At 37.6% G+C, this 17,292-nt stretch overlaps 1 long non-coding RNA gene across 3 annotated transcripts in view; it reads right to left on the reverse strand.

Moving 5' to 3' along the window:
• The window catches only part of LOC114299122 (uncharacterized), a 35,096-nt gene extending 18,815 nt beyond the window's left edge, over positions 1 to 16,281 (reverse strand). The window contains exon 1 of one of the 3 annotated variants that reach the window (XR_014335693.1): positions 16,246 to 16,281. This is a non-coding gene — a long non-coding RNA (uncharacterized LOC114299122). The remainder of the gene's footprint in view (positions 1 to 16,245) is intronic. The other 2 variants (XR_014335691.1, XR_014335690.1) reach the window with 2 other exon arrangements.
• Positions 16,282 to 17,292: the final 1,011 nt, after the last annotated feature.

Here is a 17,292-nt window from a genome sequence, read left to right on the forward strand (position 1 = left end):
CACGCTCGACGGGCGCTCAACCCACGCTCGAGCGTGGTGCAAGAATTCAGGGTTCACGCTCGAGCGTGAAAGTCCCCGCTCGAGCGTGGGTCAAATTTCTAGAAAATCCAGATTAACCTCCCAAGCTCAAAACTCGAATTCCACCAACCAAAACACATCTCTTGGGCCCCAAAACTAGAGATAACATAGTAAACTTGTAAAACATGAAGAATTTAAGATCATTTCATAAAATCATGGCCCAAGAGTTTGTTAAAAACTCACAATTTCAACTTAAAACATGATGAATGTTCATAAACACAACATGCATGAATTTTTCTTGTATCAAACTTCTCAAAACATGATCAAACACCATGAAACAACTTGAAACTTGCTGATTTCCCCAAATGAAAATGAATTTCAAACATGCAAGAGAGGATTCATGGAAATCATGCTCAATTTGTAAGAAAATGTACATGCATGCATGAATTAACTCTAAATCTTCCATCTTCTTGGCCAACATATGTAAATTACATGCAATGGTCCTAACAACTCCATGAATTCATCTCAACAACACATAACTCTTTGAATTAATAGTCAAAAGCTTACCTAGAGTCTTGAATTACTCTTGTTCTAGCACAATCTTGGTGAATTCAACACAAAACCTTCAATTCTTCTTCAATCTCTTCCTATCTCTCTCTAGAATTGTGCTCCCTCTCTCTCTAAAATGTTTCACCAGATTTTTCCACTCAAGGGATAAAAGAAAATGAGCTCAAAATGAGCTTATGGCTCATATATATATTTATGGTGCTAAAACACATTAATTAGAACATAAGGCTTGCTAAACGCAACTTAACGAATCAGACTGAATCAATTTTTAACAAAATTTGCCATATGGTTCTAAAAATTTCAAATAACACATTGATGTAATCAATTTCGATTTCGGATGCCGATAAGGCTTCCAATTTTCATATTAAAGCGGAATACCAGACAGATATTTCTACAAGTAACAAATAAAAAGCCAAAATCATACAAAATGCAGAATAAACACATAATTTATTTTAATCCTCCCATTAACATTATTAAATACGGATTAGTGGCTAATTACGGATAGGGGTTGTTACAGTTCGTTTCCTTGCACAATGTGGAAACACAGTAAAAAGTCAGGCGTTACTTCTATGGCAGTTCGTTCTTTCTTTGGAAGGATGGGCAGCAGATTGGTACTTCGGCCTGCCACCTAATTCAATCCCAGATTGGGACACCATGGCTGATCGATTCTATAGGACATTTTATAAACCATGGCCAATAGAAATTGAGATGTCAGAACATTTGGATAACGAAGGTACATCTTCTCAAACATATGATTTCATAGAAGGCACAATTGAGGAGAAGATTAAAACTGCCCTTGACCTTCAAGAGATGGGCACTTATCGCCCAAGGGATTTGTTCCCTTTATGGGTAGAGCAAACACCATTTCCTAAAGGATACGAACTTTCAAATTTTGTCCTATATGAGGGGTATGGAGATCCTCAAAAACATATTAGGCGTTTTTTGAAACAGTGTGGGGAAATAGCTCAAAATCAAGCACTTTGGCTAAAACAATTCCCCCTTTCCTTAGAAGGGATCGCCTTTGACTGGTATTGCTCCCTCGATGGAGTCGTGGTGCCTAGTTGGGAGGCCATGAAGAATGGTTTTGAAGAATCTCAATGCTTTTATAGGCGTGACTCCCGGTACCTAAGAAATGGGAGAAGAATGCAGCTCCAGGAAGATGGAGAAGTGACTGATGATGATGATCACTCTGCAGCTGGACCAGTTAACATGGTCCAAATAAGTGAGGGAATAAAAGAAGTTGAGGTCAACGAAAAGGCGGTTGCTGAAGTATGCTAGACTTACTTGATCTACCGGAGGAAATTACAAAATCCTCAGGACCCTCAAACGTCAGAAGTTCCACAGGTTTTGTTGGAGGAAGAGCAAGTGAAATATGATGTACTAGCTCATCTAAAGAAAATTCCAGCATTGTTGAGCGTATATGATGCACTGAAAATGTCTCCAAAGCTTCGAAAGTCTTTAATATATGCCCTGTCCAAGCTAGAGGATTTCCACAAAGAAATCGAGGGTGGAAATCAAGAAAAGGCAACTACATGCATGGCTATGGTAACCTTTGGTGACAAAGACATGTGTGCTGAAATGACAGACCATAATCGGCCTTTGTTTATCACTGGGCTTATCCATGATGTGAAAATTTCTCGAATTCTGGTTGATGGAGGATCTACGGTAAACCTCCTGCCTCGGAGGGCCTTAAACTTATTAGGGGTTCGAATTTCACAACTTCGCCCAAGTCGTTTGGTCATTCAAGGATTTAATCAGAGCGAGCAATGCCCAATGGGGAAAATTGAATTGCGAACCAAGTTTGGAGATATTGAAGAAAGCACTGAGTTCTTGGTTATTGATGTAGACACCTCTTACAATGCTTTGCTTGGGAGACCATGGATGCATAATCATCATACAGTGCCGTCAACTTATCACTAATGCATTAAGTACCCGTTGCCTTCACCCAAAAAAGAGGGGACAATTGTGGCTGACAATGATCCATTAGGAGAAGTAGAGGCCTATTATGCTGATGCTCGCTTCTATACAAAAACTTCACAAAGAAAGGGAAAAGATGTGAAGAAGTCTGAAGATACTCCGAATGTCAAAGACGCTCTAGAGTCTACTCTAGTTTCAACAAAAAGAACTTTTCGATATGTGCCAAAGTTCGAAAGGAAACTGGGGGCAAAGGCTCTAGCCTCAATAAATCCAATTTTGGATCTCAAGGGTGAGTTCACGTTGCCATTAAGGAGGACAGAATGCACCTATGTGGAGAAATATAATAAGATTGTGGTCCCTTCTAAAGGAAAAAGGTCGAAACCCATCATATTCCACTCACTTGGAGATGTTGAACAGAAAGTGAAAGTTGAACAAGTGTCAAAAGAAAACATCTCGAGTTTTGAGAAGCCTACTTTCAATGCAGAAATTACACAGATGTTGGTGAAAGTTGGTTTAGATCCTGAAAAAATACCCGAAACAATGACACCTTTTGACTTTGCATTAACACCTTCGCAGAGGCAGGCTATCTAGCAAGGCGGTATTATCACCGCTAGGACAGAAGGGTTAGGCTATCGGGGGGATGAGGAAAAATTTCCAGTAAACATGACTATCACTCAAGATGTGTTGGAAGATGTTGACCAAGATGAAGCTCAACCTGCACCAACAGAATTTGAAGCAAGAGGCCAAGGCATCGTGGATGACCTTCGTGAAATAAATCTGGGTGATGAAGGAGAAAACAAACCAACCTTCATTAGTGTAAATTTAAAGGAAGAAGAAGCTCGGCAATATATTTCCTTTTTAAGGGAGTATCGTGACATATTTGCATGGAACTACAGTGAGATGCCTGGTCTTAATCCAGAGATTGCAGTCCATAAGCTTGCAATTCACCTTGAGAAACGGCTAGTTAAACAGCCTCAGAGGCGAACTCGACCAGAGCTTACAACCCAAATTGAAGCTGAAGTCGACAAGCTATCAATGCAGGATTCATCAGGGAAGTCAAATATCCAACCTGGCTAGCAAACATAGTGCCAGTCAAGAAAAAGAATGGTCAAATCAGGGTTTGCATTGATTTCCGTGATCTCAATGAGGCTTGTCTTAAAGATGACTTTCCTTTGCCCATCATTGAACTTCTTGTAGATGCAACTACTGGGTATGAAACCTTGTCTTTTATAGATGGATACTCAGGATATAATCAAATCCGAATGGCACCTGAAGATGAAGAAATGACTGCATTCAGGACTCCAAGAGGAGTCTTTTACTATAAGGTAATGCCTTTTGGCCTGAAAAATGCTGGAGCCACGTATCAAAGGGCGATGACTGTAATTTTCGGTGATATGCTCCATGACACCATCGAATGCTATGTTGATGATCTTGTCGTCAAGATAAAGGAAAAAGAAAACCATGTGGAAGATTTGAGAAAAATCATCGAACATTTGAAGAGGTACAAACTCAAGATGAACCCACTAAAATGTGCATTTGGAGTTTCCTCAGGAAAATTTCTAGGGTTTGTGGTTCGAAACAAAGGGATTGAAGTTGACCTTACCAAGATTAAAGCCATTGCTAAAATGCATCCTCTACGAAATTTAAGGGAATTGAAGGGCTACAAGGGAGATTGGCCTATATCAGAAGATTTATTTCTAACTTGGCTGGTTGATGTTTGCCATTCTCAAGATTGATGAAAAAGGGTGTTCCATTTGAATGGGATCAGCAGTGCCAAAATGCTTTTAATAGTATTAAGGAGTATCTTTTGAAGCCTCCAGTACTCATGAGCCCAATAAAAGGGAAACCACTCATGTTGTACATAACAGCCTTGGATGGTTCGTTAGGGGCACTGTTGGCACAACACAATAAGCATGGGAAAGAAAATGCCTTGTATTACTTGAGTCGTACTTTGGTTGGGGCAGAAGTCAATTACTCTCCTATCGAAAAGACATGTCTTGCCTTGGTGTTCGCCTTGCAAAAACTAAAGCACTATGTCTTGGAACACGAAGCCAAGTTGATATCAAGAGCAAACCCCTTGAAATATATACTTTCACGGCCCATACTTTCAGGGGAAATTGCAAAGTGTGTTGTAATTCTCCAACAATTTGCAATTGAATATGTTCCCCAAAGAGTTGTAAAGGGGCAGGCTCTAGCAGATTTTTTGGCAGCACATCCTATACCTAATGACTCACCTCTAGTAACTGATTTACCAGATGATGAGGTTATGCAAGTAGAAATTCAGAAAGGATGGGAGATGTATTTTGATGGAGCTTCAAGGAGTCCAGATGGCAAGAAGCAAGAAAATCCTAAAAACAATAAAGCTGGAATTGGAATTGTGTTTGTGACTCCAGACAATGCTATAATCACCCATTCTTTCGCCTTAAGTGAAGGATGCTCCAATAATGAGGCAGAATATGAAGCTGTAATTGCTGGATTAGAATTGGCATTACAAATTCCTATTAAAGAACTCTTAATTTATGGAGATTCGGAACTGGTGGTAAAGCAACTCCGTGGAGAATACATTGTTAAGAAAACAAGTCTCATCCCGTATCATGAAAGGGCTGATCAATTGTTTTCGCAATTCAAGAAAACACATATTTTCCATGTGAAGAGAAGAACAAATGCTCGAGCTGATTCACTTGCAAGTTTGGCTGCATCACTCACCCTACCAGATAGCAAAACAATTACTATCAGGGTAGGTGAAAGAAGGGTGTTACAACCTTTAAAAGAAGTTTCTGACTTGGTTCCAATCTTGGTCGTCACCATAAAAGGAGAAAACGAAGAGGATTGGCGGGAACCATTCATAGCTTACCTCCAACATGGTAGGCTACCTGAAGATAAAGTAAAAAGAATTGAAGTGAGATGCAGGGCTACCAAATTCGTGCTGTGGAAAGATGGAACGTTATGCAAAAGGTCTTTGGATGGAATGTACATACAGCGTATAGCCAAGGAGTGTATTCAAGAGGTAATGGCAGAAATACATGCAGGTGTATGTGGGGCACACCAAAGTGGTCCTAATTACATATGTAGCTAAAACGGTTGGGATACTATTGGTCGACTATGATTGCAGATTGCATAGATTATGCTCGAAGGTGCCATGTCTGCCAATTCCATAGGAACTTTCTCCACCAACCCCCAGAGCCTTTACATTTAACAACTTGTTCTTGGCCATTTGCAGCATGGGGTATGGACATTATTGGTCCTTTTGTACCTCCATCTTCAGCAGGTTATCGATATATCCTAGCTGCAACTGACTATTTCTCAAAATGGGCAGAGGCCGTGGCTTTAAAGGATATAAAATGCACAGTTGTCTCTGAGTTCATCTGAATCCATATCATTTACAGGTTCGGGATTCCAGAAAGTATCATCATAGATAATGGACAGCCATTCAGGAGTGATGCTTTGAACAAGTTATTTGCCAAGTACAAAATAAAAAACAACCATTCGTCAAGATATCATGCACCTGCCAATGGTTTGGCAGAAGCTTTCAACAAGACATTGTGCAAAATTCTTAAGAAGATGGTGGATAAGAACAAAAAAGCTTGGCACGAAAAGTTACAAGAAGCTTTGTGGGCTTATCGGACTTCGCACAGAACTCCTACTCAAGCAACCCCTTATTTGTTGGTTTTTGGAGGAGAAGCAGTGTTACCACTTGAGGTTCAAATACCATCATTGCGAGTGGCAATACAAGAGTCCTTAACAGAAGATGAAAGTGCAAGAGTGAGGTTGGCTGAGCTGGAGACCCTGGATGAAAGAAGGTTGTATGCTCAACAGAACTTGGAAATCTACCAACAAAGGATGGCAAATGCATTCAATAAAAAAGTGAGGCTTCGTTCCTTTAAAAAGGGAGACTTCGTACTAATGGTTAGAACACCCATAGTAGTCTCACGAAGAACCAAAGGAAAGCTTGAGCCCAAATGGGAAGGACCTTATGTGATTGAGAAGGTTTATTCTAATGGGGCCTATTTGTTGATAACGATGGATGGTGACAGAATTATTCCCCCAACCAATGCAAGGTTCTTGAAGAGATATTACCCTTAAGAAAGCCTGCTAGGTTGAAAACCCGAAAGGGCGGCCTAGGCAAAAGTTAGGGCAAAAAAAAAAAAAGTCAAAAACCACCAACGGTATTGTATGTGGTTAAACTGCTAAAGTATCCCACCGAAATCTAAGGTGGTAAAACACTAGATACTCTTGGCCCGCAAGAGTATAAACTGTGTACGGCCAAACAAAAGTCAAAAACCACCAACGGTATTGTATGTGGTTAAACTGCTAAAATATCCCACCAAAATCTAAGGTGGTAAAACACTGGATACTCTTGGCTCGCAAGAGTATAAACTGTGTACGGCCAAACAAAAGTCAAAAACCACCAACGGTATTGTATGTGGTTAAACTGCTAAAATATCCCACCGAAATCTAAGGTGGTAAAGCATTGGATACTCCTGGACCGCAAGAGTATAAACTGTGTACGGCCAAACAAAAGTCAAAAACCCACCAACGGTATTGTATGTGGTTAAACTGCTAAAATATCCCACCGAAATCTAAGGTGGTAAAACATTGGATACTCCTGGGCTGCAAGAGTATAAACTGTGTACGGCCAGACAAAAGTCAAAAAAACCACCAACGGTATTGTATGTGGTTAAACTGGTAAAATACCTCACCGAAATCTAAGGTGACAAAACATTGGATACTCCTGGCCCGCAAGAGTATAAACTGTGTACGGAAAAAATAAGACAACTCAATGTATTGTATTGAGAAATTTCATATAACAAATAAATCTATTGTGTACGGCTAAAATAAGACAAATCAATGTATTGTATTGAGAAATTTCGTATAACAAATAAATTCATCACTGAGCGAAATTTCATAAATACATTATGTTCGGATGAATAACAAAATAAAAGTGCATTCATTCATTAAGAGAATCCTTAGCCCTTTCAAAGGCACGTTCCACAACACTGTGTTGTCCATTCTTTTTCTTGTGTTGGCTCAAAACATTCAGAGCAGTTTGTACGTCTTCTTCTGATTTAGAAACACTCTCGGAAGCTTGTGCAAAATCACACATAAAGGATGCATGTTCCGCTTGGGTGGATAACAATTCCTCTTCAAGTTGTTTGAGTAACTCTTTGGTTTGAATAACCCTTTGATTAAGACCCGCAATGTGCTCATCCGACGTGATAATTGAAGCAAACAACTGTTCATGTTCGCCAGAAACTTTGTCGAAATAAAGCTTCTTCTCATAGTATTGGGCCTCAAAGAGGTTAGTTGAGGCAAAATGTCATAATATAAAGAAATTGACGAAAGCCCCTTGCCAAGGAATCAAGCAGTTGGGGTGACAGACACGTTCACTGCCAAGGACTCAAGCCGTTGGGATGACAGACACATTCACTACCAAGGATTCAAGCCATTGGGGTGAAGGACACATTCACTGCCAAGGTTTCAAACCTTGGGGTGAAAGAAATAATCACTGCCAAGGATTCAAGCTGTTGGGGTGACAGACACAATCACTGCCAAGGATTCAAGCCATTGGGGTGAAGGACACAATCACTGCCAAGGTTTCAAGCCATTGGGGTGAAAGACACAATCACTGCCAAGGTTTCAAGCCATTGGGGTGAATGACACATTCACTGCCAAGGATTCAACCCATTGGGGTGAAGGACACAATCACTGCCAAGGATTCAACCCATTGGGGTGAAGGACACAATCACTGCCAAGGATTCAAGCCGTTGGGGTGACGGACACATTCACTGCCAAGGATTCAAGCCGTTGGGGTGACAGACACAATCACTGCCACGGATTCAAGCCGTTGGGGTGACGGACACAATCACTACCAAGGATTCAAGCCATTGGGGTGAAGGACACAATCACTGCCAAGGTTTCAAACCTTGGGGTGAAAGAAATAATCACTGCCAAGGATTCAAGCTGTTGGGGTGACAGACACAATCACTGCCAAGGATTCAAGCCATTGGGGTGAAGGACACAATCACTGCCAAGGTTTCAAGCCATTGGGGTGAAAGACACAATCACTGCCAAGGTTTCAAGCCATTGGGGTGAATGACACATTCACTGCCAAGGATTCAACCCATTGGGGTGAAGGACACAATCACTGCCAAGGATTCAAGCCATTGGGGTGAAAGGACACAATCACTGCCAATGATTCAAACCACTCATTGCCATTAGGCTAGAAGGGGCAATGATACCTGCAAACAAACTCTAACGCCTTGCGTGTTGCCTGCAAAAGAGGGAAAAAGACGTGAAAAAAAAAATCGTAATTCGTACAATTAAAATTCACTTGCACGAATCACGAGGGGGCAAGGCTGGTTTTCGACTTTTAACAAAAAAAAAAGAAAAAGAAAAAAAATAGGCCAAGGACCAAAGCAAATAACTAATCTCATTTTGTTTGGTCTATTTAGATTTAGTCTATAAAAAAAAAAAAAAAGCTTGCTAAACAGTTTGAAAAAAATTTGAAACCTTTTTTTTAAACAGTTTGAAAAAAAAAAAAAATTGCCTATTAAGATTCATGGTCTACAAAAAATAAATAAATAATTTGAAGAAAAATATATATATATATATATATATATGTATATTGGAGGTTGGGATGGCCTCCAATGCTGCCACCTCCACAAGGTTTTCCAGGACAACAAATGATGGGGCAGTAGGGAATTCATCTGCCTCCACCACCTCATAATATGGGATAAGTGGTCCCACGTATATTGTCTTGGCACATCAGTAGTAGGTATGCAAAAGTTGTGTTCGTATGCATTTAAAAAAAAAAAACTTAATTTCAAGTTTTGGGAGATTGGATTGTTTTTTTTTTTTTTTGGTTACAGGAAAATCCTCCCACTCTCCCGCAGGTCCAAGGCAGCGCCCCTTGAGGAGATCACCAGGGTGTCCTGTTGTCCGTTCCGAGTAAGAGACTATAACCTGGAAGCTTGTCCCGACCTCCCAAGGCAAGCTCTGCTTAAGTCAGGACTCGCACAGCGGGGGAGAATTAAACCCACACCAAGTAGCTGATAAGGCATCCTTGAGGGCAACCTCCTAACCAACTGTGCTACGCCCAGGAGATTGGCCTAGAGGGGAGTTGAACCCAGGACCTAGGGGCTTAAACCCCAGGCCCTTACCAAGTTGAGGAGATTGGATTGTTGTGATTGGATATGTTGATGAATTGGGAAAAGAGATATGAGAGCTTGAACTGTAGGTGCTCATACCGATGTGCATGTTTCAGTTTTGGCAAAACCTGTATTAAATGTTTTAATTTTTGGTTCATGAACCTTCTTCTACAAAAAATAAAAAAATAAAAAAAAAATAGTTTTTTTTTTTTAAAAAAAACCTTTTTTTAAAAAAAAAGAAGAAAAAAAAAAAAAAGAAGAGCTCTGTGACAGGGACTTTGTTTGGTCTATTTAGATTCATGGTCTACAAAAAAAAAAAAAAAAGTTTGCTAAACAGTTTGAATTTTTTTTTTTTTGGCCTATTTAGATTCATGGTCTACAAACCAAAAAAAAAAAACAGTTTGAAAAAAAAAAAAAAAAAAAACCTGGGTTGGTTTGTTCTTCAAAAAAAAAAATAAATAAATACATAAATAAAACCAAGTTACTAAACTTGTTCAGATTTTCTGGTCTTTACATAAGCAATTCTTCTTAAGCAAAAAATAAATCTAAGCATCTCATACTTGTTGCAGTTGATTTATATCTGGTGAAGTTTTGATTAAATGAAAAAGTTCTAAAGCTAACCAAGTGCTCATACGATTAATTTTTGTAGAAACCAGATGTGAAAAGAAAGTCCATCAAATAGAATAATGAATCCTAAACACATTTTAATGAACTATAAAGCTTACTTGAATTCGATGGCAGGAACAAAGTGGTAGAATTATCTTTCATAAAAAAAAAAAGGCAAGACAAGTAGCCTAGTGAAGGACATCTGCCTTCCCCATTTATGATGCTCAGAAAACAAAACAAAAAAAGTCTGTGTTCATATTTGGGTTAAAAAAAAAAATTGCTGTTAAAAAAGAGAAGCAATAAATAGAGAAGCATACCTGATTAAAAGGAATTTGAAGGAATTCTTTTGTGCCTACTTTAAAGTACAAGAAGAACAGCTTTTGTTGGAAAGAGAAAAAAAATAATGGCTGGAAAGTTGCTGGAAATTTTCTGGAAAACAAAAAAATCTGCTGGGAGAAACAAAATCTGCAAGGAAAAAAAGGGGCTGCAGGAAAAAATATATAAATAGGTGTTATATAAAGTAAAAAAATTATTTCTTAAGAAAGGAGGTAGTGTTCTCTTAAAATACTTCAAACAAGCAAGAGTTTAGGTAGGATTTGAAATACAAGTAAGAGTTTGTGTAGGATTAGAAATCCTACCAATGCCAATCCATCCTATTCTATTTAGACAAACTCCTAAAATATATATATATATATATATATATATGTTGCAAAAAATCCTTAAAAAAAATAATAAGTGGCAAGTTGGAGGCCCACAAAAGAAAAGGCCCAATTAAAAATGATGGCCTAGAAAAAATCTGCTGTAAAAAAATGGTGGCAAGTTGAAGGCCCACAAAAGAAAAGGCCCAATTAAAAATAGTGGCCTAGAAAAGGAAAGGTCCATGATGGTCTAGAAAAATCCATGATGGCCTACAAAAAAAATCTATTTGGAGGTCCACAAAAGAAAAGGCCCAATTAAAAAATGGTGGCCTAGAAAAGGAAAGATCCATGATGGTCTAGAAAAATCTATGATGGCCTAGAAAAAAAATCTACTATAAAAAAATGGTGGCAAGTTGGAGGCCCACAAAAGGAAATGCTCAATTAAATCTTGGACCTTACTCATGACCCTTCAAAAAAAAAAAAAAAATCAAGTCCGCAAAAAAGGACCCATGCAATAGAAGTAAATGGCCCACAGACTATAAAGGGCAATTAACCCTTTATTTTTTTTAAAAAAAGATCAAGTCCACAAAAAAGACCCATGCAACAAAAGTAAAAGGGCTCATGAAAAAGCCATCAACCCACAAAAAAAATAAATAAAAAAAAAGGCCAGGGACCAAAGCAAAGAAATAATCCTATCCAAGACCTAAAGATCATCCAGATAAAAGTGCCAAATCGTTGTGACTCGCACAGTTAAGAAAATTCACTTGTGCAAGTCACAAGGGGCATTTGTTGGCACATAAATTTCAACTAAATTTATGACACGTATAGAGCCTATGATAGGAAGGTTGTAGATAATCACTTCCTAAAAAAAAAGATCAACGTGATCCGTTGAAGTACGTAAATAAAATGATGTTGTATCTCAATGACGTTATTCAAGATGCTCAAGTGGCACGTGGAGCCTACGAAAGATGACACCTGTAGAGCCTACAGCAAAGACACCACACAGGATGAAACCCCAAAGATCAATCCGGTTAATCAGATATACGATTAATCAGATAGCGCTATTATTCAAAATTCAAATGGCGCTATCATTCAATTTGAAATTCAAATTGAAGATGAAGCATTCCTATCACCTGATGGCCCTCCAAAAATATGAGGACCATCACACAAGACGGGGGAGAAAATCAAAAGTGAAAAGATCAGAGAGAGAGAGAGAAAGAAATTGAGAGCTAAAGAAATCGTTACAAGAAAGAAGAAGAGAAGCCTAGAGAATTCGAGAGCCTACGCTAATGGCGATGAATAGGTAAAGGGTTCCAAACCCAAGAATTGTATTTTGTATTCGAGGGTTCAAAACCCATAACAATTTCAATAAAATATTTATTTTTCTTAAATTGTCTTTTGTTGTTTATTTTGTTCTTCATTAATCGGAGGTTTCATTTGTATAAAATGTGTAATTAACGATCTGAAATACAGATTGGAAATAAGAACCTACTATTTAAATAATCAATACTGTTTAGTCCAAAAACTAAACAGTGGACATTTGTAACATAAATTTTGAAATGTGTTGAAACAGTTCATGTTTTAAAATTTGTGTCTACAATCACAATCAAGTGGGTAATCGATTCTGCCACCACAATAGAGTGTTACTTTTTCACAAATCTTATTTGTATAGTGAATTTTCTGCAATTCACTTTGATGACCTTTGTTTCGTATTACACAAGTAAATCAAAATTTTGTTTCTCTTTTCATCTTTTTCCCCATTTTCTAAGCAACCAAAAGAGCGTAAAAGGAATCTGTGCACCAGATTCGATTCCTCCAGTATAGCGACCCCGGTCTTTTCCCACTTGATTATTGTATCCGGACTTAGGTTCCGTAGATTCTGTCATTGTATAATTGTTGTTGTTGTCCCTTATTTTCTCATTTGGAATTATAGGATGTGTTGGGCAGGTTTGTTTCAGGTTGGTTGGGTTTAGGAACCAAGTGTTGCTGTCCAGGTTTTTGGTTCTTCGCTCGAGCGAGGAGTTGTTCGCTCGAGCGAATGGTTGCGTTTGTTTTGGACCTGTAGCTGTTCATTCTTGGCTCGAGCGAGATTTTCTTCGCTCGAGCGAGTTAGTTCGTCCTTCGCTCGAGCAATAGTTCCTTCGCTCGAGCGTGTGTCTTGTTGCAGACCTGAGGGTTTGAGTTCTTCGCTCGATCGAGCTTTCTTTCGCTCGAGCGAGCTTTTGAGTTGTTGGCTCGAGCAAGGCTTCCTTGGCTCGAGCGTAGTTTCTCTGTGTCTGGTCGCTCGAGCGACAAAGTCTTCGCTCGAGCGAGCCTGTCCAGTTTATATACCCAGCAGCGGGTTTTGATCAGTCTTTTCTTATTCTTTTTGGTTCTAAACCCTAGGTCCGACTTCTCTCCCTCAAAACTCATCTTCTCTTTAGGTGTTCATCTACTTCTAGTGTGAATCCATCTTAAGTTCTTTGTAAGAAAGATAGAGGGCGGCTTGGGCTTCATTCTAATCTGAACATTTGGTGATTTGGAGCACATTGGAATTTGGGCATTCATCTCTATCTTCTCCATTTGGGTTGTTTTCTTTGAGGTAGGGATTTCCTACTCCATTATATAGGTTTTGTTCTAAGTTTTGGTATTTTAACATGTTGGGGATACTTGATAAATTTTGGGAAAAACCCTAGTTGTATTATTGAATTAATTTGTATAAGTAATTCATGGAATTGGGAAAAGAGAGTTAAATTCATGGAATTCATTGATTAAATGGCGTAATTGGGTAATTGGTATCATTTGTCTATTGAATTGTTGACATAGTTATTTTCAGTTTAGAAATAACTGTTTTGGGCTATCGGTGGAGGATAGTCGTGATTGTTGTAGACATTGCATGTGGATTAGGAATAACTGAAACTAATCACATTGGTTAAGTCATTAATTTTGACTATGGCATTGATACAGAAAATACGTGTATTGATTGAGCATTGCATTTGCATACATTGTTTTGTGTGTGGGAGGAGATAGGGGATGTACTCCACGGTTTAGGGGAAGATAGGGGATGGACCTCTAAACCGGATTTTGTTTGGGAGGAGATAGGGGATGGACTCCATTAGCGTCACTTTTATGTGTGCTTATTTATATAGAAGTGTTTTATTGATACAGCACTAAAATGTGTATCAATCTGGAAGTATGAAGTGTTTGATTTGAGCTTGAGTCTCATTTGTTTGTTGATATTGGAAGGATGTGAATATTATATATGTGATTCACTGTTGTAAGTTTGGCCAGGTTCTGAGCCATGTTGATAAAATTGGAAAGTAAAACGTATCTTAGACAATAGTGTCATGAGATTGTAAAATGAAGTAATTGATTATCTTGGTTAACCATCTGTTGAATATTATTGCTTTATTCATTGCTTATAAGTGGTTTAGTATATTTCTACTGGGCTGTGGCTCACCCTTTATGGGAACATCATTTTCAGGTTCAGGTGATAAACTACCTCCAAGGACTTAGCTTGAGAGGGTTTGGCTTCTGGTTTGAAGAAGACTACCTTTAGTTAATTGTCTTTATTTATTGGTACATGTAAACATTCAAGCCTAGGGCTTTTCTTGTTTTGAGTTAGAACTCATATTTTTGTATCCAAGTGTTGGCTTGGAAAGATGTAAGCCTGTAAGGCATTTTATTCAATGTTACATGTAATGCTTTATTTAGTAATACTCTGATGAATGAATTAATATATTGTCTCCTTTAAGTAATGCATGTCAATGATATATATAATGGGTTATTTTTGAGGGCGTTACATCCAGAGATACTAAAATTAGTAGTACTTGTTAGAGATTCAAAGCAAATAAAGAAAAGAAAAATACCTAACCTTTATGTTGGTGTGAATAGGGGACTCAAGCAATTACATTGAATTGAGACAGGGGGCTCATGATGCACAGAAACCCCCGAATGAAAATGAACACTAATTTAAACATTTACAAAATTCAAAGATGCATTTCAACATTTACAAATTTTCCATTAAATGCACCTCCAACAAAGGGAAAAAGGAAACAAATTCCACTAACTAGGAAACTCAACAAAGAAGGAGAAGGGGGTAGAAAACTTGTGTAAAAAAAATAAAATGTCGCAATGTGTAACTTTAGCATGTATATAATGCTACTGACTTCGATTTCCCTTACTCTGCCACTAATTACACCACAGTTCCTCTTGGCTTTGATAATCTCCTCTTTTGGTGAAAAATAAAAGAAATTGGAAAAACAAATAAAATTGTAATTATATTATAAAGTCATCAATAATTACCTTAAATACTATTCTCATATCAATTTTACATCTCACAATGTTAAATGGAAAGATCCAATCGTCTACAGCCAACCCAAATATCTATATTCTGAAATTGTAAAATTGGTGAGATTTTGTTTTTCCCCCTGAACTTTCTACATTTTAATAAATCAATACAAATGAACTAGAACAATGACATATTTCTTGTCAATATTAGTATGAGTACTTAACTTAGGAAATTCTGCACCCCATCTTCAAAAAATTGTTATATTTTTTCTGACTCCATGACAAGTTCCCTATTACCAAAGACAGGTGCTGATTTGTTTTCTTTTCTTATCTTTTTTTTTTTTTTTTTTGGAAGGGGTGGTTGGGGGACTACATCCGACACAAATCTATGATTAAAGTCAACATTACTCCTTCAACTGTATTCAATTTTATTTTTCTTCTTTGCCTTAGTTCATATCCTCATGGCTTCAATTTTTGTCCATTTTTGTGTGTGCACGCGTGTGTATTAAAGTTCACTATCTTCTCAATAGAAGGAAAAAAATGTAGCTATCTAATTGTTGATTAAAAAAAAAAAAATTGAAGGAAAAGAAACAGAAAAAGAAAAATTAAGCTTTGGTTTATATACTTCTTGTTGTTCAAAAAGATTGAAGTGAAAATATGGTTCCAAACTACAACAAATACAAGCAAAAAAATAAAGTGGCACACCCGCCAGTGCCCTGCTTTCAATTAAAAGAGAGCAAATACTAGCAAACAAATAAATTGACACACCCGCCAGTGCCCTGCTATCAATTAAAAGAAAGCAAATAAATAACTTGGCACACCCGCCAGTGCCCTGCTATAAATTAAAAGAAAGCAAAGAAATAAAGTGGCACACCCGCTAGTGCCCTACTATCAATTAAAAGAAAGCAAAGAAATAAAGTGGCACACCCACCAGTGCCCTGCTATCAATTAAAAGAAATAAAATACTACCAACTAAATAAATTGGCACACCCACCAGTGCCCTGCTATCAATTAGAAAGCAAAGGAACGCACATAAATTAGCACGCCCGTCAGTGCTACTGCTAGGAGGGAGGAAGGTATACCTTTACTTCTATTTAAAGATGGTGAAATTGAGGGCCTGCGACAAAAGAAAACAAAACATGAAAATGAGTTAGAAAATAAGACAATGCTTAAGGAAATTTAAGATTTTGGGGAGAAAGGGTATAATATATGTACGACGAATGTCATTTTGCATATATCCTTTCACATTAACAAACCATCTACACAAACAGACAAATATAATCATTTAGCTCTTGAAGTAATACATTTACTTTCATCATATATTGTAAAATTGCATATAAATACAATCCAAGATTACTTTGAGCTACAGATTTTCTATAGATTGAATATAAACAGATAATTTAATATTTTTTAAACATATATTCCACAATCATTGCCACTGGATCTGCAATTACATTAAAGTCCCCATGTTTTGAAAAATATGTTTTAAGTTTTAACTAGGGCTAAAAAAGTAGACCATAACCTCTTCCAATTCCTAGAATAGAAAACAGACTTTCTGTTGGGGAATGACCATATTATATGAACCCAACTGTCTTTGTATTTTCCTTAAAAAACACACACAAAAAAAAAAAAAAATTGTCTTTGTATTTCTGCGTCATTTTCGGTTTTAGTCCAAGAAATAAACAAAACACTATCAGCACTATGAATTGCGGAGCTGTTTTCGTTGATTAGGTTTTCAAAAGGGCAATGTTGGAAAATAAAACGAGTAATGCCATGTAAATATAAAATTCATACATAAAATTTATTCTGAATGATATGATTGCTCAAGCGTGTTGTTTTCCATTATTTTTGTGACAAATTCTGTATAACAATTATGTTTAAATGTGTGCATTTGATAATTGAAAATGGAAGATCCAAAGTCTCCCCCATGTGAAATTGCACTTGTAAACCCTGCAAAACCCAAATTATAGCAAATATTATTGCACCTCTAAAGTCTTTAAACAAACTAAACACTAAAAGAATTTCCCACTTATGCCTGATTTCATGAAATGAACAAAATGCGCATGTTTTGTTAAGGTTGTATGCCGAACGGGTGATCATAGTTTGTGTCACCAGGTAAGTGTTGTTAA

The sequence above is a fragment of the Camellia sinensis genome, chromosome 7, assembly GCF_055761805.1.
Source record: "Camellia sinensis isolate YWXY chromosome 7, ASM5576180v1, whole genome shotgun sequence".
Classification (NCBI taxonomy): Eukaryota; Viridiplantae; Streptophyta; class Magnoliopsida; order Ericales; family Theaceae; genus Camellia; species Camellia sinensis.